Source organism: Amblyomma maculatum, chromosome 1 (genome assembly GCF_055883805.1).
Source record: "Amblyomma maculatum isolate TAMU_Amacu chromosome 1, ASM5588380v1, whole genome shotgun sequence".
Classification (NCBI taxonomy): domain Eukaryota; kingdom Metazoa; phylum Arthropoda; class Arachnida; order Ixodida; family Ixodidae; genus Amblyomma; species Amblyomma maculatum.
Window position 1 is genome coordinate 254,975,607 of NC_139344.1, and position 26,276 is coordinate 255,001,882.

At 45.1% G+C, this 26,276-nt stretch overlaps 1 long non-coding RNA gene across 2 annotated transcripts in view; it reads left to right on the top strand.

Moving 5' to 3' along the window:
- The window catches only part of LOC146206270 (uncharacterized), a 186,009-nt gene that overhangs the window by 26,127 nt on the left and 133,606 nt on the right, over positions 1-26,276 (top strand). For both annotated transcript variants that reach the window (XR_014704418.1, XR_014704420.1), the window contains one exon: positions 2,482-2,575. This is a non-coding gene — a long non-coding RNA (uncharacterized LOC146206270). The remainder of the gene's footprint in view (positions 1-2,481; positions 2,576-26,276) is intronic.

Consider the following 26,276-nt stretch of genomic DNA (forward strand, 5'->3'; position numbering starts at 1 on the left):
CATTTTTTTTTTGTTACTTATTTTTTACTATAGTCTCGATTTAGCAGTATGGCATGAGAAACAGCTTATCATTCGAGGTTCAACAGCTCAGTAGACATCGAAATGTCATTAACACAACTAAATGAATAAAGGGTATGGAAAGGCAGACACTGGGCTTTATAATCACGTCTACAGAGGAGGGCGAAGTGGACAGCGAAGGACGGCGAGAAAAACAACAAAAAACGTCAGGCTTGGGGACGGACAAAGGAAACCGCCCAAGAGGAGAAGGAAAGTAGCGGCATAAGCGTGGAAGGAAAAGATATGGAATGAAAAATTGGAAGGAGCTTAGAGGAAGGAAAAAAATAATGCAAGTGAGCAAACAAGCAAGCAAGCAAGAAAAAAAAAAACAAAGTTGCGAAGCTAAATTCGCAAGACTAAGCGCAAGACATAGTAAATGCGTAATTAAAATGCTCCATTCCCGTTGATACTCTCTGCATTGTACTGGTGCTTACGAAAAAACTGTCGTAGACTGGGAAATATAGACCACAGGACAGCTGCAATAAAAATTATGCAATGAATAACTGCATCCACGAGCGGGGCCCACTGGGCGCGCACGGCCATCCCTGTAACGCAGATGCCTATGAATTGGCCATTTTCTTTTAATATTTTGTTTCTGCGGATTGAGAAACGATGCTAATGCAGGTGAAGGTATTTTATCCTCTTTCGGGAAAAATGCTTCGCGATAAATCTGGACGCGGCAATACCCGGGCCAGCTCACTGCTCGTTGGATGGCAGCGATCTAAACTTAGCGTCGCTTTGCTTCGTACAGCTTATTCGATGACGTGAAAAATATTTTATCAGGCCAGTGAAAATGTGTGCAATAGCAGAAACTCGGGGACTGCAACCAAGCAATTCATGTGTGACCATAGAATTCCTCGAATCAACGAACGAACGGCGAATGCGCCCCACGGACAGCTGATCCACCGCGTCTCCGCTGCACGGCCGGGCACACGCATCCCTACCAAACTGTTCATCCCACCGAGAGGGGCATGCGCGTCGCGCCGCGAGTTACTCCTGCATGGTGCCTATAGCTCATGCTCTGCGTGCTAAGTTACGTGAGCACTATCCAAATATAATGACTTCTCATTAATCTTACTATGATGTAACTTGAGTGATAGATAATAGCGCCAGCCATTAAATTTCAAGCAACTGCAAGCGAAAAGTAATCTACATAGCAATCGTTTCTTAACAGTGATTGTATATGCACAATGTCGTGTGCACCAAACTGGGGCTTGTACCCATGACATGGCCTGCAAGAGTGTCAAAAACACAACAGTTTGCCCAAGGTGAGGGGACCTGACAAAACCGATTATAGCCTGTAATCAGCGGACAAGTCATTTTTGCAGGTAGCCGTGCATTTTGTTCACATTTCCGTACAAGCACAGGGTAATATTTGGCAAAGCTCCCATTTTCGTCGCGTTTTGTGTGCCATGGATTTCTGTCTAAAACGTGCCCTGCAAGATTGTCGAGAAAGCGTGCTTTATTTCAAGTAGCATCCCCACGCTTACAATCATAGTGAAAACTTGCGAAATAACTTTAGCATCAGTCTTTGTCATACCTACCGGATTGCTTATTCCCAACACCATGCGTACTCCGCGTGCGATCTTCCTCTTGTTTATTTTTGTCGCTAATCTGCTCATGTAAATAGCTCTCTCGTTTGCACGGGTGACACTACTCTTCCCCCACCCCCCTCCTTGTTTGGAAGGTGCATCGTGCCAAGTGCACATCGGGCATTACTGAAACGCTAAAGAGGCAGCAGATTGCAGAGTAGGAATAAGTGGTCCTGTCGGATGATCTGTCGCAGGGGATATTGATGTCGCTCATTACCTGTGCAAATGACCTCGCTTCTCTTGTGTCTCCTTTGCTGCGTCTCCTGCTCAACTGCCCGGCTCTTCAAACCGGGGATCCTCCTTTCTGCGTTTTCTTGCTATCGTCCTCCCCTCTCCCTCATCACTACGACACGCGTAATTCCTTTTACCGTGGAAGTTGCCGGCCCACTTGCGGCCGCGTGCTTCATTCTCAAGCGACGAGCTCATCATGAGAGTTTCGCCACTGCCCCATTCGTGGGAAGTGGTCCCGCTTGGGAAGCCGCGTCCCTTTGTGGGTGACTGAGAGCATGGAGCAAGCATGCCTGCCTGTGGGTGACGCACACCTCGAACCACGACAGTGGTCGAGGCCGTAATGAGCAGTGTGATCAACCAGTTGTTAAACTGGGCTTTGAATGTTGGAACGAAGGTCACAGCCAAGGGAAGTGGGGATACTGACCCTTTGTCAACCACTGTAGGGTCGTAAATTATTTACTGTATTTGATTCCTGTTTGAAAGATTGAATATTTGTAGACACTGGTTGTTATCATTTTAAGGGTGTTTGTTTTGATCAACGTGATGGGTTCTGTGCCTTGAACAGGGAATGAAAAATAGGATGGCTTTTCTCCTTTCTTAGGACCCAGTAAAGTGTTGGTCTGAGTGCGAAAGCAGGTGTCCAGCCTGGGCAGCAGCAGCGGAAAATACACCTAGCATCCCTGGGAGCAGAGAGAGTGAGTGTTTGCATGTTCCTCTTTTGACTCCGGGGCAGTCCCAAGGATTGGTTTTAGGATACGCAGACAGACTTCCTTATATCATCAAGAAAGAAAGAAAATAGAAACTCATTTCTGATTACTTTTTATTTGCACAACATTTGCGCGCTCTGTTGTTGAGCAGTATTTGGAGAATGACATAGATGCTTTATTATAGGCATCGTGCAGAAACCCAGGGGGCAGCACTCAACGAACAGGCAGCGCCACGAGTGAGCGCCGGTACAGTTTGATAGGGAGACGCGCGCCTGCCTGGGCAGGGCGCGCACTTGAAAAAGGCGGCCTGCGCAGCGAAATGGTGGCAGTTTCAGCCAGACGGTAAAATGTAGAAAAATACAAAAACCATTTGTGGCGAACGTCGATCCTCCCAAGTGTGGTACAGCTACACAAAGGCAAGCTCGAACGCCTCAAGCTTAGGTGGCTGAGAACAAAAAGGAAAAAAAAAGCTGCGGGGAATTGACCGGCCGAGAAGGATGGAACGAGTGTGGGAGAAGAATAGGAATGAATAAAGCTGGAGTCTAAAAAGAAAAAAAAAGTGCAAAAAATAAAGGGACAAGCCTGAAAATTCAAGAACGCGATTACCGGGTCCTGAAAATGCCGCAGGCACTTATATTACGCAGACAGCTTTTGAAGAGCTTTAGCTGTTTTCTGGTGAGGCGGTTGACACTTTTCTTTACGATAAAGGAAAGGATGACAGATGACACGCGGTCTCTGATTCAGCGACACAGCTATGAGAATGGAAACTCCCTTACTGCACGACACAAGCGATCTACAATTTCTAATACACCTGCATGTCTTCCCCTCTGTCATATGTCAGAATCGTAGGATGCCTAATTTTCTTTTTCGTTGATTTCCACGCCCTGCCTCATCCCGACTGGAATGCATTTTATTTAGTTTTTTTTAACGATCCTTATTGCCTCTGTAACGGTACTTTCAAGTCCTCTGCCACAAAATTAAGTTTTGGCAAGGGAAGGTAACAGGTGGCAGTCAGCCGCTCGACAACTTGTTTGGAGCAGGATGGGATGTAATGATTGCAAGATCTATTCAGAACATCCACGAATAAGTAAAAAAAAAAAAAACATTTATTTTTTTTTTACTTATTTTTTACTATAGAGTTAGCTTAATTCTTCGAAAGGCGCGTCCTTGCCAGACGCCTTTGAACACACCTACGTTCATTATCTCAGTACCGATCAGCCTGCAGTTGAGCTCCTTCGATAGCTGCTCAGTAATAAAGGAATGCTGGCTATCGGTGTCGAAGATGATGCGCGAGAGTTTTCGTTTCTTTCGATGCTCAGCCGATGCAGTTACTATTTTAATGCCGAGCTGTTGGTTTCAAGCCACTCTGCGTTGCTTATAGGTTTACCGGAGCATCATTATGGATCTCGCGTGGCTTTTTATATGATCGGACGTCTTGTCGATAAAGAATGAAGCTCTGGTTGCACATTGTGGTAACATGCCTGCCGCGACACCTGCTGCACGATAGCTTGATTTTGCACATTCTGGCAGTGCACATTCTCGGCCTCGCGCATCGAAAAAATCGGCCGTCTTCGCTTAATAACCGTTTCTTCTCTGCTCGGTCGGTCTCCGCTGAGCAGTTTTCAGTTGCATGCTGTTTTTCCTTGCAGATAAAACATTCCAAATTTTTTACTGCGCTATATAAGGCCACCGCTGACGGCAGTTGAGGCTTAGCCGATTCTGGCGGGCTCTTCATTCTCTCATGCGTTAGGTAGCGAGACTTGGGCTTACCAGTGGCGTCGTCAGTCTGATCCCCGCTCGGCCTATCACGGCTCTCGACTTCGATCCGGAGCAATTTAGAAAGCGCTCGCAGCTCTTTCTTATGCACTGACGCTGTTGTAGTCTCAGAGCTGGTGTCGGTGCTATTAGTTGACGCACAACCTCTGTTAGTAGTACGAGAGAGTATGATAAGGCGGCCTTCGGATGTTGAAGAATGGATTCATTAATTTGGAATGTTTGTAAACCTCCGATGTTCTAACTGGCGGAAGTTGTCTCAAGTTTCTACAGAGTATTACGCCTTATCCTCCAAATGAATCATTCAGACGCCTGGAAATGGTTCTAGGACGTTGGTCGCTCATCGCGAGTAGATCGGCTGACATCATGCTGACTTCATCAACGATTACATATCGGACATTTTTAAATGCATGTCGGTACGTACTGAGTTCACTACTTGAAAGACCCTGTTCGTGTAACTTGTTTGACATTGTCAACTTGAATGCAGAATGTACAGTAACGCTCCCAACAAAGACTGCTGCTTTACCAGTTGTTGCACACGCTATATAAGCGTCAGATCGCGCGAAGAATCTCTAGCATTGCAGTACCTGTTGTAAAGATCCATTATGAGACGCAACACAAATGTCTTTCCACACCCTGCTGCTCCAGTAAAGAACATTTGCAAGGATTCTTAATCGGGTGTAGTAAGCCTATGGATGACTTCTCTGATAATCTTAAATTGCCCTCGATTTGTGAGACGCATCTTTTCTAGAAACACATCCTTGAATAGAATGTCTGTTCGTGCTTGCACAGCTGGACACCGGGATACAGAATGTAGTCGCTTGAGAACTTCAAGATCGCGCAAGATGTCTGAATCATCCGCTGTGTCGATCATCATCACAAACGTATCCTTCTCTTTGTCCGACTGTAAATCTCTGAGTAGTTTAGCAGCATCTGCATTTGCTTGTGCACACCGAGATACTTCTTCCGCCATCCGTTTGCCACACAAATCATACAAATCTCGACCGTTTATGTCACGCATATACTGTTTCTTCATATTCATTGTAGATACATAGTTCTGATAAAAAATTTCCATGAATTTGTTACAGTCCAGAATGTCAATATCTTTGCGAAAAGGGTGAAAAAGGAGGACATATGTTCTCGCTTGAGACTGACAATGCCGCTCTCAGGATATCCGCGATATCGAAGCATTGCAGGTCCATGCTGGAGAGCGTCATTCGGTGATCTGTGCGCCTAAGATACTGCGCATAGCACTTGTCCTCTAGCTCGTTCCAGTGATCTTCGTAACGCTCTATAGTAGACTTTTTGCAAACGTTTGTACTAGTCAAAGGCAGATCTTCCCGTTTTATCTCTTCGATAGTTTTCCTAACCCTTATCTGTTAGTGTGGCCACGCAGTATTGGCAGTTACGACGTCTGGCGTCTTCTCAGATATTCCGAGTTTCAGCAGAAACGAAGCGGCCTATTAAGAGGACATTTCGACTGCATTTAGCATCTTCAAATTAATCTTGCGAACAGCTTCACTATATGTCACATCCGCTTCTGATGATTCACTGATGATGTTTTGTATTTCTTTGTGTAGATTTGACATTCCCCGACTAGCTTTGTTGAAGTATTCAACAACGTATGCTGACAGGCATAAACATCAAGTACAACTTGAATGTTCATGTTAGACTGAAGTACTGAAGTTATCCACGGGTTGAAGTAGTTTACCTTCGTTTACTTACACGTTCTTTTCAGTATTATCATGGATCGCACAACACCTATCGGTATCATTTCAATGTACTCATACTCAGATTTGATGTTATGATGATTCTTCATACTCAGTCATTTCCAGTGCTTGGTGCATCGTATCGTACTTCACACGCAACGCACAGCGCTATTCTACCTCGGCTTCCGTTACAGCAGGCTATAAAATATTATCACCATAGAAAGTTTCATGGGCCAGAATGGTGCATTGAAACGACACTTCGTGTTGCCATTATTAAAGCACGTGTAAGTGTGCTCGTGAAGCTGACACCGTGACTAGAAGTGTACTTCAAATCGACGGAGGCCAGAAGTTCAGCCAAGGCTACTGTTTTCGGCATATTCTCTCCCAGTGGTTCATTTGCAGCATCATTCAACCACATCATATTGTGTGCGTGAGCGCTTCCTCTGTGCTGAAATTCTATCCGCTTGAAGTACTCCAAGACATAGTGCTCACGAAACGGATAAATGCATTCATTGGACAGAATTGGCATGTTATGTTTTTGGCTTTATAATCAAAGTACACAGCACATGTTATGGGATCCTCGTTTACCAATTAAGCTGTCTGCATGTTTGCCCACTCATCGACTGCCAATGGCAATTCGTATTTGTTCACTTTAAGACGTTGGAGCAGAATGAGAAGGCTTGACCAGTTAACTTCCGACGCTGACAAGGTTAGAAACGCAGTCGGTTTCCCCAGCTGACGAATCATGGCATACTTCCTGTTTACACTTGTGCCACCACGCAGCAGTATTTGGAATGCCTTCCATGTATGTCATATCATGATGCACAACACGCTCTACAAAGCTCCTGTTCTGCAAGACTTCGTGAGGGAACGAAGCAGTCAAAGCTGAATTACGAAATATTGTCAAGTACGAAGCAACACGGTGACTGATCACCTTCATTACCTTGTAAAGTACGTGCAGAGTACGTTTTATGTGAACGTGAATGGCTCTGTCCTTTTCAAGTGTATTCGGAAGCATGTTCGCAGTTTTCGACACATTAATCGGCACATTTACAATTGAACCCACAATGGTTTCTTGTCCTGCCTCAGGGAGTAGTTAGGTATCTTGTTGGACTGCAATGACGCCTTGCACGTCCGACATTTCTTCTAGAAACTCTTGAGGTAGAAGTTCTAAAGATATCTCTGGAGTGGCCGACACATCATTCTGGAACCACAACTCGTCGCAGACAGAGCGAACACAACCAAACGCACTGTTAGTGAAATGCCGCTCAACGTGGTTTGTCACTGCTGGATTTTGCTGAAATGATCTGACTTAATGAGCAGATCGTTCAGCAATACATCTTAAACATCTCGCTTCACTATTCTTTCATTGATGGGTTCCGGGAGAATAGGGAATCTTAGGCGGCTGTTGCCTGTGCTCAGTTTCCGCAGCACGTTTCAGACAGCATCCCACGCGCCAACTACGGAGAGTGACTGACAGGCCGTCGAACGTGTCTGGAGAAGCCTCACGCAATCGTGACTCAAACCTCATGCCATGTGACGTGAGGCTCGCCTGATGTGCACATGCCACAACGCCATTTGCTTACCCTCCCCACAGTGGGGTGTTTTTTTCAATGGTTGTTAAGGCGAAATACTTTACTGGCTCAGGCTGTGGTGGACAAAATTACGAGGGACTTTAGCGACTAAAATAGTAAAAGGCCTGAGTGCCGCATTCTGATAAGCAACTGGTAGTAATTAGTAATTAATTATTTGTCATCGTCATTGTTTTTGTGATTGAGCGTTTTGACAGCACCAGGCCGGAACCTTAATTGAGGCAATACTAATAGCAATGAGTTAGGTGGTCATTGCACAGGAACCAAAATTGATGGTGACGAAGACGCACAATACAAAGAACGAGAGTCTGTCGCAGTCTGCACATGAGGCGATAGGCTGCCATTAATTAAAAAAGAGGCCATAGGCTGCGGCGATAGCTTGAGAATATGCACGCGCTTAGCGTAAGAAATTCTTTTGTCGAATCCATTCCGCTCCGATGTCTTTTTAGTGTCAAAGCACTACAGCCAGCGAGTATTGTCTAGGTATTTGCTTATCCTGAGCGGTGATATGGAGGCGAATCCGGGCCCCAATGATACACAGAACAACTAAAGTTAATTGCGGATGACATTCAGGAAAGTAAGAAAGGAAAAGTTCTAACTAATAAAAACTGAATGCAATAGAAAAGAAGCTTGAAAAAATAAGCGGGCTCAAAAAACAAGTGACAGAACGCACCAAGAGAGTCGCTGAGTTAGAGCGTAACCTTGCTATCATAACGAATAAGGTCGACGGAATAAGGAGAACAGAAGCCTACGCTCTAATCTAATCATTTACGGTGTTGAGGAAGAGCAGAGCGAATCCACCGACAGCTTGCACGATACCGTCACGAAAACTATATTTGAGGACATTCTTGATGTTTCAACTGCAGATTTCGAACGAATTCATCGCTTGGGAAGACCAAGGAAAGACAATGACACCAAACATAGGCCGATAATCTTGAAACTTCTTCACTGCAAAGACAAAATTAACATTCTTACGCAATGCGCCAAGCTAAAGGGCTCTGGCTACTCAATCAGTGAAGATTTCTCACTTACTGTTAGGAATATCAGGAAAAAATTATGGGATCGAACTAAAGAACACCGCGAAAAAAAAAAAGGTCTCCCTAGTATATGGCAAAGTAAAAATTAAAGATAAGCTACCGTAAAAACCCGCGTATAATACGAGTTTTTTTTCCAACTTTCAGCGTTCCAAATTTCCGCCTCGTATTATTTGCGGATCCCAACCAAAATGTCAAAGTTTTGCGAGAAGTTTTGGTTTCGTTGTTGCCGCGTGGCTACGGCTTGGCTTTGTTATCGATGTGCGGCTACGGCTTGGCTTCGTTGCCCTAACGTGGCCGCACCCCGCAGTGGCCACGACGTCGAGGTGTCGTCTCTTTGTTGTTGAGTCGTCGAGTGCGCACAGCATCAGCGCATGTGCTCTCGTGCAAACCACGGTTCGCGAAAAAGTGCACGCTTTTTTCTTTAAGTGAACGAGCAGGATGCCAGGGTCTCGGAAACAGTACTCGGCTGCTTTTAAGAGAAAGGTGATTTTAGTTGCTGAAAACATCGGCAACAGTGCGGCCGGGAGGCAGTTTGGCGTCACCGAGGGAAGCATCCGCGGATGGCTACGACAGAAAGAAGCCCTTTTCGCGTGCAAGGGAATGCGAAGAAGCTTTCGCGGGCCAAAGAATGGCGCATTCCCGGAAATTGAACTCGCTCTGACGGAGTTCGTACGAGAACAGCGAGCATCGCATCTAGCTGTGAGCGTAGAGCTTATGCAAGCAAAAGCTAGGGAGCTTGCAAGGGAAAAGGGAATTCCGAGCTCCGCCTTCAAAGCAAGCAAGCACTGGATACATCGCTATATGTGCCGTGCTGGATTCTCGCTACGCCGGCGAACCTCGATTTCACAAAAGCTGCCCGAATCCTTCGAAGAGCTGCTGGTGGCTTTTCAGCGCCACGTGATTTCTTTGCGAAAGACCAAAAACTTTCAGCTGGGGCAAATAGGCAATGCTGACCAGACGCCGGTTTACCTGGACATGCCATCGCCCCTCACCGTCCATGAGAAAGGCTCTAAACAAGTTTGTATCCGGTCTACTGGAAACGAGAAGACGCGGGTTACAGTCATGCTATCGTGCACGGCAGACGGCCGCAAGCTCCCGCCCTATGTCATCTTCAAGCGCAAGACAATGCCGAAAGGTGAGGAGCTGCCGAAGAATGTCATCGTGAGATGCCACGAAAAAGGTTGGATGAACGAGGATCTTGTCCTCGACTGGGTGAAGTCAGTGTGGTGCAAACGGCCCGGTGCACTGTTGTCCTTTCCATCCATCCTCGTGCTGGACGCGTTTCGTTGCCATTTGGCCGACTCGGTGAAAAGGCTGCTAAGCGACTGCCGCACAGAACTTGTTGTGATTCCGGGTGGGATGACCTCACAACTTCAGCCTCTCGACGTTTGTGTCAACAAACCCTTCAAGGACGCAGTCAAGCGATGCTACGCGGAATGGATGCGGTCAGGTGAGCCTGCAGTGACGCCGGCCGGGCGGCTGAAGCGAGCATCGCCAGCCACGCTGTGCAAATGGATTGTGGACGCGTGGGCAAGCATCCCAGAGGAGCTTGTGCGCCGTTCGTTTAAGAAGTGCGGCATCTCAAACGCCCTCGATGGCACAGAAGATGAGTACCTGTGGGATGATTTGTCCGACAAAGAAATTTCCGAGGAAAGCGCTGCTGAAGATGAAAGTGATTGAAGTGTGAGGTCCGATTTCAATAAATGTCTTGTTTTTTCTCTCTCGTATTATATGCGGTAAAAACTTTTTTTTTCCATTTCGCGTCTCCAGAATTTCACCTCGTATTATATTCGGGTTCGTATTATACGCGGGTTTTTACGGTATTCGCATGGGACACTGACCTCAATGACATTGTTGAAATTAAGGCAAAAACCAAAAACAAGCCTGGAAACTGTTCTCAATGTGAACGAGCGAAGTATTATTAATAAAGCGCAAGAACTCGAAGCAATCCTACTGGCTTTCAAACCCGACATCGTTGTAGTTACCGAGACATGGTTGTACAGCAATATTTTGGACCCAGAAATCGCACCGCCGGGCTACACAATATTGAGAAAAGACAGAGAATCAAGGGGTGGGGGCGTTGCCTTGCTTATTAAAAGTTTAAAAGTGAAATACAATACTCAGACATGCCAGGCGTGCCGGAAGTAGAGACGGTCTGGTGCAATATCTATTTGGCAGATGGTGTTGCACATGCTGGCGTTGTGTATCGGCCCTTATTAGAGGGTATTACATAAGGGGTGGGGCGCACAGAAATGAAAAACAGAATAGGTAACATATATGTGTAAGCAAGTTATACAAATACAAGATTTTCACTGCGCAAGTACACGTGTGATTCGTTCAAGAAATAAAGATAGAAATTGTCAGGCCGGTCTGCCCGTGTAGAGCTCACGTGTGCCGATGCGTTTGGTGAATTAGAAGAAATTCAAGGAGAGCAGAGAATATACAAACATAATTTATTTGCAGCGAAAACACTGAGGTAAGAATTAAATGGAGCAAGAGTAAGATAGAAAGCATAGGAAAACACAAAACGCGGCAGAGTGTGAACGCAAAACTAATCTTAACCATTTCGGCAAATAAATCTGTAAAATCTACGATAACCAGCCAGATAGGACAAGAAAAGGGAAAACTATACGACAATCGGACACGGCGAAAGATGGTGGTCGACGGGGTGCTGGCTCGACGGCGTCCGAGTCGTTGCGATTAGGGCCACGCACACGCCGCCAATACTTCGGCTCCTAGCGTGCCGCAGATGCACCCCACACCCTTTTCGACTGCATGTCTCAGAACGACTGTGTCTGCTGTAAACCCGCTATTCTTGAACAGGGAGCTCTAGGTCGGGCTTCGCGTCAACTTCGTCCGTGCAAAGAGCGGCGGTGAATTACCGGAAGTGGAGGGCACTATGAGCACTGGAAATCACCCTCCAACTTCACCATAATTTAAGCGCGAGAGCCTCACGCTGAGCACACTTGCATCTGCAGTACACAGTGCCAAAATAAGGTTGTTGACGGTGGTGTCTGAGACGGCCCCAAGCTCAAGAATACTGTAAAATAATATTCGTACGCCCAGACCAACGCCAAATTCAAACACGATAAGAAGATGGACATTTTTCACATCTCTGGTCACCCATACTGAGCATGGATCAGCACTCAAAATAACAAACTGTAGTCTCAGATACGAATATTTATTTAATTAACTCGCACTGTGCGCACAGTCCTATCGCACACGTAGGAGTCATTGCACAAGGTATTGGAGGCATTGGCAGTTCATGCACATTGCATCAAACTCGCGAAGTCACTGAATTCTTCAAAATAGGAAGCCAACGCTGCCATTTTGTTCATCGTAACGCCCACTACCAGCATCTACGTGGATCTTCCGAGTACACGTAACACACGATGAAAAATGTCATTGCAGAAAGCGGGTAAGGACACACAAAGGAAAAGTGATACAGATACGTAGAGGAAATCCACAAAGCACACATTTCAGGCTACACTAAAAACAACTCACCTGGGCCAACCAGTCTAGCTGACTATGATATTCAAGCCCTACATTATCCCTGTCTCTGATATATTGCAGCTAGAAGCATCCAACATCCGGCTTCACACTACTATCGGTCATCTTTTTCTCGTTCTGGCTACCTTTTTAAGCATACGGCTTAAACCGTCCCATTGCAGCTTTGCATAGAGGGATTAAAGTTCAGCGATGGGTGGCCAAGAAATTTGAAAAAGGGTTCAAAATCAACTACAAAAATGTGGGGTGAATTGGGTGCAGTGAGCAGCACACAGGTCAAAAACTGTTGCAGTGAAAAGATCGAAGCGCTGCTTAACCGCTGCAGTTCGAACACTTCCAAAGACGATAATACTGAACTTTTTTATAAACTTCTAGAAAAAAACGCTTGCTATGTGAGGATTACCTTATTATGGGGCAAGCATAGTAATACATAGTAATCACAGTAAGGAATGGCTTACCGTTGTTGGAAACTTCTCTTGAGGAATGGCGAAATTACCCTGCCAGTAATCGACAAGTCACAGAACCCTTGGTTCTTTAAGGAAACGCAGTCAGTTCCTGTCTGGTATATAGTAAAGCGTGGATCAGGCAGCAGTTGTCTGAAGGGCACGTACGCAAGTTAGACCAAAGATGTGAGGCGGAGAAGCGCATATTACTACTGTTCGCTGGCAAATGCAGCGCCTGTTCCCCAATCAGCAATCTAAAAGTGATTGAGAATGAAGTATTCTTGCTCAACACTAGCTGTGTTCAACCAATAGACCACGTTGCTATCGAGACTTCGATTTATATCTTTTCCGCCTACTGCGACGTGTGGTGCTGTGTTTCGACAGTCAGAGGAAGCACAATGAAGACTTTTGGTAGGCGATAAACCTCCGTGCTAGTGTGCTAGTGCATGAATGCTTAAGGCGGTGTCAGCGGACGCAGCCAATAACTACTTCCAGCATTTAAGATTTGCCTTCAGTGCTGAGCCCGGTGCCGCAATTCCATAATCATCGCCTCATCTGTCGACTGCCTCAACGAACTGACATGCAGACATCGTTGACGACCTGCGACACTGCGGTGTGCCCATTCCTGCCACTGTTACGTTTGAAGGCCTCGAAGACGTCTAGAGTGCTGTGTCGTCATGTACCGAACTGAACTACGACGCAGTAACTGATCAAGTGCTCACACCGTAGAACAGCGACTCTGATTCAGATGATTACGTTCCGTGTCTGTTGAGCCTTAATAGCAAAAGGGTGGAACATTGTTCAAGTTGGTATGCACCTGTTCTGTCTCTCACCACTTCTGTCCTCGTCCCTGTGGTGCCACAAAAAGATGGAGCCCTGATGCGTGGATTTGACTCTAGCCTTTGAAGTCCTCGCATCTGCGTACAGTGACAGCATCACACTGGCAGACATACAAACCTATTTGTTGGCACATAAGCGGCAGTGTGTGCAGCAATACACTGACAACTTCGTGCTGACCGAGCTGCCTTAAAATGTAAACAAAAATTAATTTTTGCTTAATGCTTTTTGTCACACATTTGAGATTTAAGTCTGACGTATATTCCCAGCGGATTCCGAATTATTGCTCATTGACTATCAAAATAGAACAGAGCTCACCATTTCATGGAGTTGCATGGCAATTATTGAGGTAATCGAGGATCCAAACGTCGCGTTCAAAAGTGCTGGCTCCCTAGTATTAATTTGGAAGCTCTCTTCATGTGCAGTCCACTGCACACGGTAATTAACAGGAAGTTTATTCGGGAAAATTTCTTTGATTGTTAATTAGGACGTGTTAACAGGAACACACTTGCATACATAATGCAGCCAAGTTTTCGCAGAGGATCAGCCCGTGTTTGTTTCTTTAATGGACTGCAACAATAACAACCTGCATTTTCTTATCGCCCGGTTTGTTAGCAAGATCCTGGAGGAACAAGTTTCTTTCAATGAATAACTGTGTAAGTATTCGAAGAATTTAAAGGCTGAAAAACGGAAATTATTACAATAATGCTATGCTGAAAACGCTGTTGGCCGCTTACACGGTTGAAATAGCCTAAAGAACAAAACCTGAAGACATCACTGAGTAATCACGAGCTTCCACTAAGAGCCATTTCCCACAGCACTTCCACACTTAGAGGTTATTAATCTGAATTGAGCAATATTGAATGCACTAGTGCTGCATCCTTTGAAAAAGACTGTATGTATGACACTTGCAATTTGAACTGTAGCACCCAGTAGACAGGATCTAGTGACAAGTCGGCGTGAAGAAACCAAGCATGTGCACCGAACAATGTATAAAATGTGACACCAAAACGCAGAAAACATGCCGATGCCTACACGCCAGGAAGTCAAAACCAATGTGTTCACTGCACTAACCTCAATTAGCCATCAGCTAAAAGGAAGTAAGCATCCGACTCACCACGGCACCAGTGATGTCAGTGGAAAAGCAGGCAGACTCCTTTGAGTACTCCGCCACCGTGGTCAAGAGTTGCTTGGCAGGCAACCATGCCATTGTACTGGCTTGATCGCGGGCCAACAAAGGGGGAGAAGATCGGAATGGCGAAATGGATGCACGGTCACACATCTCACCTGAAGCAGAAAGCAACCAACAGAACCACGACCGACATTACAACTATTTGCTCTCAACTATAAAGGAAAATAGATTGGATACGAATCTCCTGGCAAGCGTGCATTGCGTATATCAGTTGCGGTGCTTCACACTTTGCTCCTTCATCACAAACGTCACTGCGCTGCCAATGTGCTGCGCGCACCAGCACAATAATACAGCGTACTGGCATAGCAACAGAGAATTCGCACATTAAGCCGTCTCTGCGGGGTTATGATCAAAGTTCTCGCACCAGCGCTAGACCTCAGCTTAGCAAGGACTAAGGTGCCAGGGATACGCATCAGCCCAGGCTTACTTCTCCCAGAGTCTTCCCTTGTTTAGGCAGAAGCAAACAATAAACATGATTCACGATATGGCTCAACGAGCTGTAAATACATTTCAAACGCTTGAACTAACGCGTTTTATTCATCTATGTGTTGAGCATTTCAATCACATGAAGACACATGAGAGTATTGTCAAAACTGCAGATGTCCTTCAAAAACAACCTGAATAAAGCATGAAAAATTGTTAACTTTAAGAAAGCCCCAAAATGAATGCGGAAGCATTCTAGGGTGTGTCGAAATATGCACTTTATTCAAGCAATGAATACAAATGGCTCAGAATAGATAATATAGTACCGTGGAATACGTAAATATATTTCATGATTTCATGAAATAATGTATAAACGAAATTCCGTATCCTGAAATTAACAAAAGTCGTACATAGAACAATGGGAAACGCATTAATGCAGATCAATTGTAGGCAGGGTATTTTTATTTACAGGCAGGTGGCCAAAGCTCACTGATCACGATTAATATAGCCCCAACTAGTGATTGTGCAGTCAACGACGCGCGGGCAAAGCATAGTGTTCGCGGTTGTGGTCGTTACACACGGTTTCATATCATGGGTAGTGGCAGAGGATAGTGTTCGTTAACATCGGAAATTCTGCACAATCGACACACTGCACTTTCGCTGCGAAATAATACATATTCTCGTCATCCCGTAATTAGGATCAAACGGGTTGGTATCCTCTAGATTGCACTGCAGTAGATGCGAAAACATTCATTGCACTATGCATCAAGTGAGCTAGAAAGTGAGGATATGATAAAACCTCACATTGCCGTACTTGTAAGCAGCAGTGGTTGCATTATTTTCTTCCTCGCCTCCACCTCTCCTCTGTTACTAGAGCCAGTTCCACTCTTTGCTTTACTGAAGGGCTGCGCATATTTCTGGTATTTTTGAAACTTAATATATTTATAAACAAATGCCTGAAACATGAATCAAACAGTGAAGGAACGACATAAGATTTTGGCATGGTTTTTCACTACTTGGGAGAATATTTGTAAACGATATTCGTATTAAACTGCTAATTGCAAGCTAAACCTCAAGAAGTCACGAAGTAAGAACTGCAGCGATCATGAAAACTAGGAGGCACAACAAGTCAGTACCATAAACAACACCTAACGTAGACAGGAATATTCCTTTTTTTATCAAGTGGACGGTAAATAAACTAGCACTACATATCCCTGCTAATGCATTGACGACTGCTTCAAGATATGACCTAAGATATCTGGCATGAAGTAAAAATTTTCTGAACACAGTAGTGATGGCCTAATAGTTTTAGCATTTGCCTCACAAGCACGAGATGTCGGGTTCACAGACGAGTGCCATTAACCAACCATCAATGGTGGAGTAGATACAAGTCTCTACCTCCCCCATTGACTGGCTCCTTTGGTGTGAAAAGCTAAGAAAAGGGCTTTTGAAACTGTCAAAAGCTGCACTGGCCAACGGCTGCCATGCGCAAGCTGTTGACGCACAGGGGCCGCTTTACGCTAGCACCTGACTTTAGAGCCAGCGGGAGACGACATAAATTGTCAGGCTGGTCTGCCCGTGTAGGGTTCACGTGTGCAGCTGTGTTTGGTGAATTAGAAGAAATTCAAGGAGAGCAGAGAATATACAAAATTTATTTGCAGGGAAAACACTGAGGTAAGAATTAAGTGGAGCAAGAGTAAGATAGAAAGCATAGGAAAACACAAAACGCGGCAGAGTGTGAACGCAAAACCAATCTTACCCATTTCGGCAATTAAAAGTGTAAAATCTACGATAACCAGCCAGATAGGACAAGAAAAGGGAAAACTATACGACAATCGGACACGGCGAAAGATGGTGGTCGACGGGGTGCTGGCTCGACGGCGTCCGAGTCGTTGCGATTAGGGCCACGCACCCGCCGCCTATACTTCGGCTCTTAGCGCGCCGCAGATGCACCCCACACCCTTTTCGACTGCGTGTCTCAGAACGACTGTGTCTGCTGTAAACCCGCTATTCTTGAACAGGGAGCTCTAGGTCGGGCTTCGCGTCAACTTCGTCCGTGCAAAGAGCGGTGGTGAATTACCGGAAGTGGAGGGCACTATGAGCACTGGAAATCACCCTCCAACTTCACCATAATTTAAGCGCGTCTCTCATAGCCTGAGTCGCTTTGGGACGTTAAACCCCACAAACCAAACCAAACCAAACCATAATTTAAGCACGAGAGCCTCACGCTGAGCACACTTGCATCTGCAGTACACAGTGCCAAAATAAGGTTGTTGACGGTGGTGTCTGAGACGGCCCCAAGCTCAAGAATACTGTAAAATAATATTCGTATGCCCAGACCAACGCCAAATTCAAAGACGATAAGAAGATGGACATTTTTCACATCTCTGGTCACCCATACTGAGCATGGATCAGCACTCAAAATAACAACCTGTAGTCTCAGATACGAATATTTATTTAATTAACTCGCACTGTGCGCACAGTCCTATCGCACACGTAGGAGTCATTGCACAAGGTATTGGAGGCATTGGCAGTTCATGCACATTGCATCAAACTCGCGAAGTCACTGAATTCTTCAAAATAGGAAGCCAACGCTGCCATTTTGTTCATCGTAACGCTCACTACCAGCATCTACGTGGATCTTCCGAGTACACGTAACACACGATGAAAAATGTCATTGCAGAAAGCGGGTAAGGACACACAAAGGAAAAGTGATACAGATACATAGAGGAAATCCACAAAGCACACATTTCAGGCTACACTAAAAACAACTCACCTGGGCCAACCAGTCTAGCTGACTATGATATTCAAGCCCTACATTATCCCTGTCTCTGATATATTGCAGCTAGAAGCATCCAACATCCGGCTTCACACTACTATCGGTCATCTTTTTCTCGTTCTGGCTACCTTTTTAAGCATACGGCTGAAACCGTCCCATTGCAGCTTTGCATAGAGGGATTAAAGTTCAGCGATGGGTGGCCAAGAAATTTGAAAAAGGGTTCAAAATCAACTACAAAAATGTGGGGTGAATTGGGTGCAGTGAGCAGCACACAGGTCAAAAACTGTTGCAGTGAAAAGATCGAAGCGCTGCTTAACCGCTGCAGTTCGAACACTTCCAAAGACGATAATACTGAACTTTTTTATAAACTTCTAGAAAAAAACGCTTGCTATGTGAGGATTACCTTATTATGGGGCAAGCATAGTAATACATAGTAATCACAGTAAGGAACGGCTTACCGTTGTTGGAAACTTCTCTTCAGGAATGGCGAAATTACCCTGCCAGTAATCGACAAGTCACAGAACCCTTGGTTCTTTAAGGAAACGCAGTCAGTTCCTGTCTGGTATATAGTAAAGCGTGGATCAGGCAGCAGTTGTCTGAAGGGCACGTACGCAAGTTAGACCAAAGATGTGATGCGGAGAAGCGCATATTACTACTGTTCGCTGGCAAATGCAGTGCCTGTTCCCCAATCAGCAATCTAAAAGTGATTGAGAATGAAGTATTCTTGCTCAACACTAGCTGTGTTCAACCAATAGACCACGTTGCTATCGAGACTTCGATTTATATCTTTTCCGCCTACTGCGACGTGTGGTGCTGTGTTTCGACAGTCAGAGGAAGCACAATGAAAACTTTTGGTAGGCGATAAACCTCCATGCTAGTGTGCTAGTGCATGAATGCTTAAGGCGGTGTCAGCGGACGCAGCCAATAACTACTTCCAGCATTTAAGATTTGCCTTCAGTGCTGAGCCCGGTGCCGCAATTCCATAATCATCACCTCATCTGTCGACTGCCTCAACGAACTGACATGCAGACATCGTTGACGACCTGCGACACTGCGGTGTGCCCATTCCTGCCACCGTTACGTTTGAAGGCCTCGAAGACGTCTAGAGTGCTGTGTCGTCATGTACCGAACTGAACTACGACGCAGTAACTGATCAAGTGCTCACACCGTAGAACAGCGACTCTGATTCAGATGATTACGTTCCGTGTCTGTTGAGCCTTAATAGCAAAAGGGTGGAACATTGTTCAAGTTGGTATGCACCTGTTCTGTCTCTCACCACTTCTGTCCTCGTCCCTGTGGTGCCACAAAAAGATGGAGCCCTGATGCGTGGATTTGACTCTAGCCTTTGAAGTCCTCGCATCTGCGTACAGTGACAGCATCACACTGGCAGACATACAAACCTATTTGTTGGCACATAAGCGGCAGTGTGTGCAGCAATACACTGACAACTTCGTGCTGACCGAGCTGCCTTAAAATGTAAACAAAAATTAATTTTTGCTTAATGCTTTTTGTCACACATTTGAGATTTAAGTCTGACGTATATTCCCAGCGGATTCCGAATTATTGCTCATTGACTATCAAAATAGAACAGAGCTCACCATTTCATGGAGTTGCATGGCAATTATTGAGGTAATCGAGGATCCAAACGTCGCGTTCAAAAGTGCTGGCTCCCTAGTATTAATTTGGAAGCTCTCTTCATGTGCAGTCCACTGCACACGGTAATTAACAGGAAGTTTATTCGGGAAAATTTCTTTGATTGTTAATTAGGACGTGTTAACAGGAACACACTTGCATACATAATGCAGCCAAGTTTTCGCAGAGGATCAGCCCGTGTTTGTTTCTTTAATGGACTGCAACAATAACAACCTGCATTTTCTTATCGCCCGGTTTGTTAGCAAGATCCTGGAGGAACAAGTTTCTTTCAATGAATAACTGTGTAAGTATTCGAAGAATTTAAAGGCTGAAAAACGGAAATTATTACAATAATGCTATGCTGAAAACGCTGTTGGCCGCTTACACGGTTGAAATAGCCTAAAGAACAAAACCTGAAGACATCACTGAGTAATCGCGAGCTTCCACTAAGAGCCATTTCCCACAGCACTTCCACACTTAGAGGTTATTAATCTGAATTGAGCAATATTGAATGCACTAGTGCTGCATCCTTTGAAAAAGACTGTATGTATGACACTTGCAATTTGAACTGTAGCACCCAGTAGACAGGATCTAGTGACAAGTCGGCGTGAAGAAACCAAGCATGTACACCGAACAATGTATAAAATGTGACACCAAAACGCAGAAAACATGCCGATGCCTACACGCCAGGAAGTCAAAACCAATGTGTTCACTGCACTAACCTCAATTAGCCATCAGCTAAAAGGAAGTAAGCATCCGACTCACCACGGCACCAGTGATGTCAGTGGAAAAGCAGGCAGACTCCTTTGAGTACTCCGCCACCGTGGTCAAGAGTTGCTTGGCAGGCAACCATGCCATTGTACTGGCTTGATCGCGGGCCAACAAAGGGGGAGAAGATCGGAATGGCGAAATGGATGCACGGTCACACATCTCACCTGAAGCAGAAAGCAACCAACAGAACCACGACCGACATTACAACTATTTGCTCTCAACTATAAAGGAAAATAGATTGGATACGAATCTCCTGGCAAGCGTGCATTGCGTATATCAGTTGCGGTGCTTCACACTTTGCTCCTTCATCACAAACGTCACTGCGCTGCCAATGTGCTGCGCGCACCAGCACAATAATACAGCGTACTGGCATAGCAACAGAGAATTCGCACATTAAGCCGTCTCTGCGGGGTTATGATCAAAGTTCTCGCACCAGCGCTAGACCTCAGCTTAGCAAGGACTAAGGTGCCAGGGATACGCATCAGCCCAGGCTTACTTCTCCCAGAGTCTTCCCTTGTTTAGGCAGAAGCAAACAATAAACATGATTCACGATATGGCTCAACGAGCTGTAAATACATTTCAAACGCTTGAACTAACGCGTTTTATTCATCTATGTGTTGAGCATTTCAATCACATGAAGACACATGAGAGTATTGTCAAAACTGCAGATGTCCTTCAAAAACAACCTGAATAAAGCATGAAAAATTGTTAACTTTAAGAAAGCCCCAAAATGAATGCGGAAGCATTCTAGGGTGTGTCGAAATATGCACTTTATTCAAGCAATGAATACAAATGGCTCAGAATAGATAATATAGTACCGTGGAATACGTAAATATATTTCATGATTTCATGAAATAATAAACGAAATTCCGTATCCTGAAATTAACAAAAGTCGTACATAGAACAATGGGAAACGCATTAATGCAGATCAATTGTAGGCGGGGTATTTTTATTTACAGGCAGGTGGCCAAAGCTCACTGATCACGATTAATATAGCCCCAACTAGTGATTGTGCAGTCAACGACGCGCGGGCAAAGCATAGTGTTCGCGGTTGTGGTCGTTACACACGGTTTCATATCATGGGTAGTGGCAGAGGAGAGTGTTCGTTAACATCGGAAATTCTGCACAATCGACACACTGCACTTTCGCTGCGAAATAATACATATTCTCGTCATCCCGTAATTAGGATCAAACGGGTTGGTATCGTCTAGATTGCACTGCAGTAGATGCGAAAACATTCATTGCACTATGCATCAAGTGAGCTAGAAAGTGAGGATATGATAAAACCTCACATTGCCGTACTTGTAAGCAGCAGTGGTTGCATTATTTTCTTCCTCGCCTCCACCTCTCCTCTGTTACTAGAGCCAGTTCCACTCTTTGCTTTACTGAAGGGCTGCGCATATTTCTGGTATTTTTGAAACTTAATATATTTATAAACAAATGCCTGAAACATGAATCAAACAGTGAAGGAACGACATAAGATTTTGGCATGGTTATTCACTACTTGTGAGAATATTTGTAAACGATATTCGTATTAAACTGCTAATTGCAAGCTAAACCTCAAGAAGTCACGAAGTAAGAACTGCAGCGATCATGAAAACTAGGAGGCACAACAAGTCAGTACCATAAACAACACCTAACGTAGACAGGAATATTCCTTTTTTTATCAAGTGGACGGTAAATAAACTAGCACTACATATCCCTGCTAATGCAATTGACGACTGCTTCAAGATATGACCTAAGATATCTGGCATGAAGTAAAAATTTTCTGAACACAGTAGTGATGGCCTAATAGTTTTAGCATTTGCCTCACAAGCACGATATGTCGGGTTCACAGACGAGTGCCATTAACCAACCATCAATGGTGGAGTAGATACAAGTCTCTACCTCCCCCATTGACTGGCTCCTTTGGTGTGAAAAGCTAAGAAAAGGGCTTTTGAAACTGTCAAAAACTGCACTGGCCAACGGCTGCCATGCGCAAGCTGTTGACGCACAGGGGCCGCTTTACGCTAGCACCTGACTTTAGAGCCAGCGGGAGACGACATAAATTGTCAGGCTGGTCTGCCCGTGTAGGGTTCACGTGTGCAGCTGCGTTTGGTGAATTAGAAGAAATTCAAGGAGAGCAGAGAATATACAAAATTTATTTGCAGGGAAAACACTGAGGTAAGAATTAAATGGAGCAAGAGTAAGATAGAAAGCATAGGAAAACACAAAACGCGGCAGAGTGTGAACGCAAAACCAATCTTACCCATTTCGGCAATTAAAAGTGTAAAATCTACGATAACCAGCCAGATAGGACAAGAAAAGGGAAAACTATACGACAATCGGACACGGCGAAAGATGGTGGTCGACGGGGTGCTGGCTCGACGGCGTCCGAGTCGTTGCGATTAGGGCCACGCACCCGCCGCCTATACTTCGGCTCCTAGCGCGCCGCAGATGCACCCCACACCCTTTTCGACTGCGTGTCTCAGAACGACTGTGTCTGCTGTAAACCCGCTATTCTTGAACAGGGAGCTCTAGGTCGGGCTTCGCGTCAACTTCGTCCGTGCAAAGAGCGGCGGTGAATTACCGGAAGTGGAGGGCACTATGAGCACTGGAAATCACCCTCCAACTTCACCATAATTTAAGCGCGAGAGCCTCACGCTGAGCACACTTGCATCTGCAGTACACAGTGCCAAAATAAGGTTGTTGACGGTGGTGTCTGAGACGGCCCCAAGCTCAAGAATACTGTAAAATAATATTCGTATGCCCAGACCAACGCCAAATTCAAACACGATAAGATGGACATTTTTCACATCTCTGGTCACCCATACTGAGCATGGATCAGCACTCAAAATAACAACCTGTAGTCTCAGATACGAATATTTATTTAATTAACTCGCACTGTGCGCACAGTCCTATCGCACACGTAGGAGTCATTGCACAAGGTATTGGAGGCATTGGGAGTTCATGCACATTGCATCAAACTCGCGAAGTCACTGAATTCTTCAAAATAGGAAGTCAACGCTGCCATTTTGTTCATCGTAACGCCCACTACCAGCATCTACGTGGATCTTCCGAGTACACGTAACACACGATGAAAAATGTCATTGCAGAAAGCGGGTAAGGACACACAAAGGAAAAGTGATACAGATACGTAGAGGAAATCCACAAAGCACACATTTCAGGCTACACTAAAAACAACTCACCTGGGCCAACCAGTCTAGCTGACTATGATATTCAAGCCCTACATTATCCCACTCTCTGATATATTGCAGCTAGAAGCATCCAAAATCCGGCTTCACACTACTATCGGTCATCTTTTTCTCGTTCTGGCTACCTTTTTAAGCATACGGCTGAAACCGTCCCATTGCAGCTTTGCATAGAGGGATTAAAGTTCAGCGATGGGTGGCCAAGAAATTTCAAAAAGGGTTCAAAATCAACTACAAAAATGTGGGGTGAATTGGGTGCAGTGAGCAGCACACAGGTCAAAAACTGTTGCAGTGAAAAGATTGAAGCGCTGCTTAACCGCTGCAGTTCGAACACTTCCAAAGACGATAATACTGAACTTTTTTATAAACTTCTAGAAAAAAACACTTGCTATGTGAGGATTACCTTATTATGGGGCAAGCATAGTAATACATAGTAATCACAGTAAGGAACGGCTTACCGTTGTTGGAAACTTCTCTTCAGGAATGGCGAAATTACCCTGCCAGTAATCGACAAGTCACAGAACCCTTGGTTCTTTAAGGAAACGCAGTCAGTTCCTGTCTGGTATATAGTAAAGCGTGGATCAGGCAGCAGTTGTCTGAAGGGCACGTACGCAAGTTAGACCAAAGATGTGAGGCGGAGAAGCGCATATTACTACTGTTCGCTGGCAAATGCAGCGCCTGTTCCCCAATCAGCAATCTAAAAGTGCTTGAGAATGAAGTATTCTTGCTCAACACTAGCTGTGTTCAACCAATAGACCACGTTGCTATCGAGACTTCGATTTATATCTTTTCCGCCTACTGCGACGTGTGGTGCTGTGTTTCGACAGTCAGAGGAAGCACAATGAAGACTTTTGGTAGGCGATAAACCTCCGTGCTAGTGTGCTAGTGCATGAATGCTTAAGGCGGTGTCAGCGGACGCAGCCAATAACTACTTCCAGCATTTAAGATTTGCCTTCAGTGCTGAGCCCGGTGCCGCAATTCCATAATCATCGCCTCATCTGTCGACTGCCTCAACGAACTGACATGCAGACATCGTTGACGACCTGCGACACTGCGGTGTGCCCATTCCTGCCACCGTTACGTTTGAAGGCCTCGAAGACGTCTAGAGTGCTGTGTCGTCATGTACCGAACTGAACTACGACGCAGTAACTGATCAAGTGCTCACACCGTAGAACAGCGACTCTGATTCAGATGATTACGTTCCGTGTCTGTTGAGCCTTAATAGCAAAAGGGTGGAACATTGTTCAAGTTGGTATGCACCTGTTCTGTCTCTCACCACTTCTGTCCTCGTCCCTGTGGTGCCACAAAAAGATGGAGCCCTGATGCGTGGATTTGACTCTAGCCTTTGAAGTCCTCGCATCTGCGTACAGTGACAGCATCACACTGGCAGACATACAAACCTATTTGTTGGCACATAAGCGGCAGTGTGTGCAGCAATACACTGACAACTTCGTGCTGACCGAGCTGCCTTAAAATGTAAACAAAAATTAATTTTTGCTTAATGCTTTTTGTCACACATTTGAGATTTAAGTCTGACGTATATTCCCAGCGGATTCCGAATTATTGCTCATTGACTATCAAAATAGAACAGAGCTCACCATTTCATGGAGTTGCATGGCAATTATTGAGGTAATCGAGGATCCAAACGTCGCGTTCAAAAGTGCTGGCTCCCTAGTATTAATTTGGAAGCTCTCTTCATGTGCAGTCCACTGCACACGGTAATTAACAGGAAGTTTATTCGGGAAAATTTCTTTGATTGTTAATTAGGACGTGTTAACAGGAACACACTTGCATACATAATGCAGCCAAGTTTTCGCAGAGGATCAGCCCGTGTTTGTTTCTTTAATGGACTGCAACAATAACAACCTGCATTTTCTTATCGCCCGGTTTGTTAGCAAGATCCTGGAGGAACAAGTTTCTTTCAATGAATAACTGTGTAAGTATTCGAAGAATTTAAAGGCTGAAAAACGGAAATTATTACAATAATGCTATGCTGAAAACGCTGTTGGCCGCTTACACGGTTGAAATAGCCTAAAGAACAAAACCTGAAGACATCACTGAGTAATCGCGAGCTTCCACTAAGAGCCATTTCCCACAGCACTTCCACACTTAGAGGTTATTAATCTGAATTGAGCAATATTGAATGCACTAGTGCTGCATCCTTTGAAAAAGACTGTATGTATGACACTTGCAATTTGAACTGTAGCACCCAGTAGACAGGATCTAGTGACAAGTCGGCGTGAAGAAACCAAGCATGTACACCGAACAATGTATAAAATGTGACACCAAAACGCAGAAAACATGCCGATGCCTACACGCCAGGAAGTCAAAACCAATGTGTTCACTGCACTAACCTCAATTAGCCATCAGCTAAAAGGAAGTAAGCATCCGACTCACCACGGCACCAGTGATGTCAGTGGAAAAGCAGGCAGACTCCTTTGAGTACTCCGCCACCGTGGTCAAGAGTTGCTTGGCAGGCAACCATGCCATTGTACTGGCTTGATCGCGGGCCAACAAAGGGGGAGAAGATCGGAATGGCGAAATGGATGCACGGTCACACATCTCACCTGAAGCAGAAAGCAACCAACAGAACCACGACCGACATTACAACTATTTGCTCTCAACTATAAAGGAAAATAGATTGGATACGAATCTCCTGGCAAGCGTGCATTGCGTATATCAGTTGCGGTGCTTCACACTTTGCTCCTTCATCACAAACGTCACTGCGCTGCCAATGTGCTGCGCGCACCAGCACAATAATACAGCGTACTGGCATAGCAACAGAGAATTCGCACATTAAGCC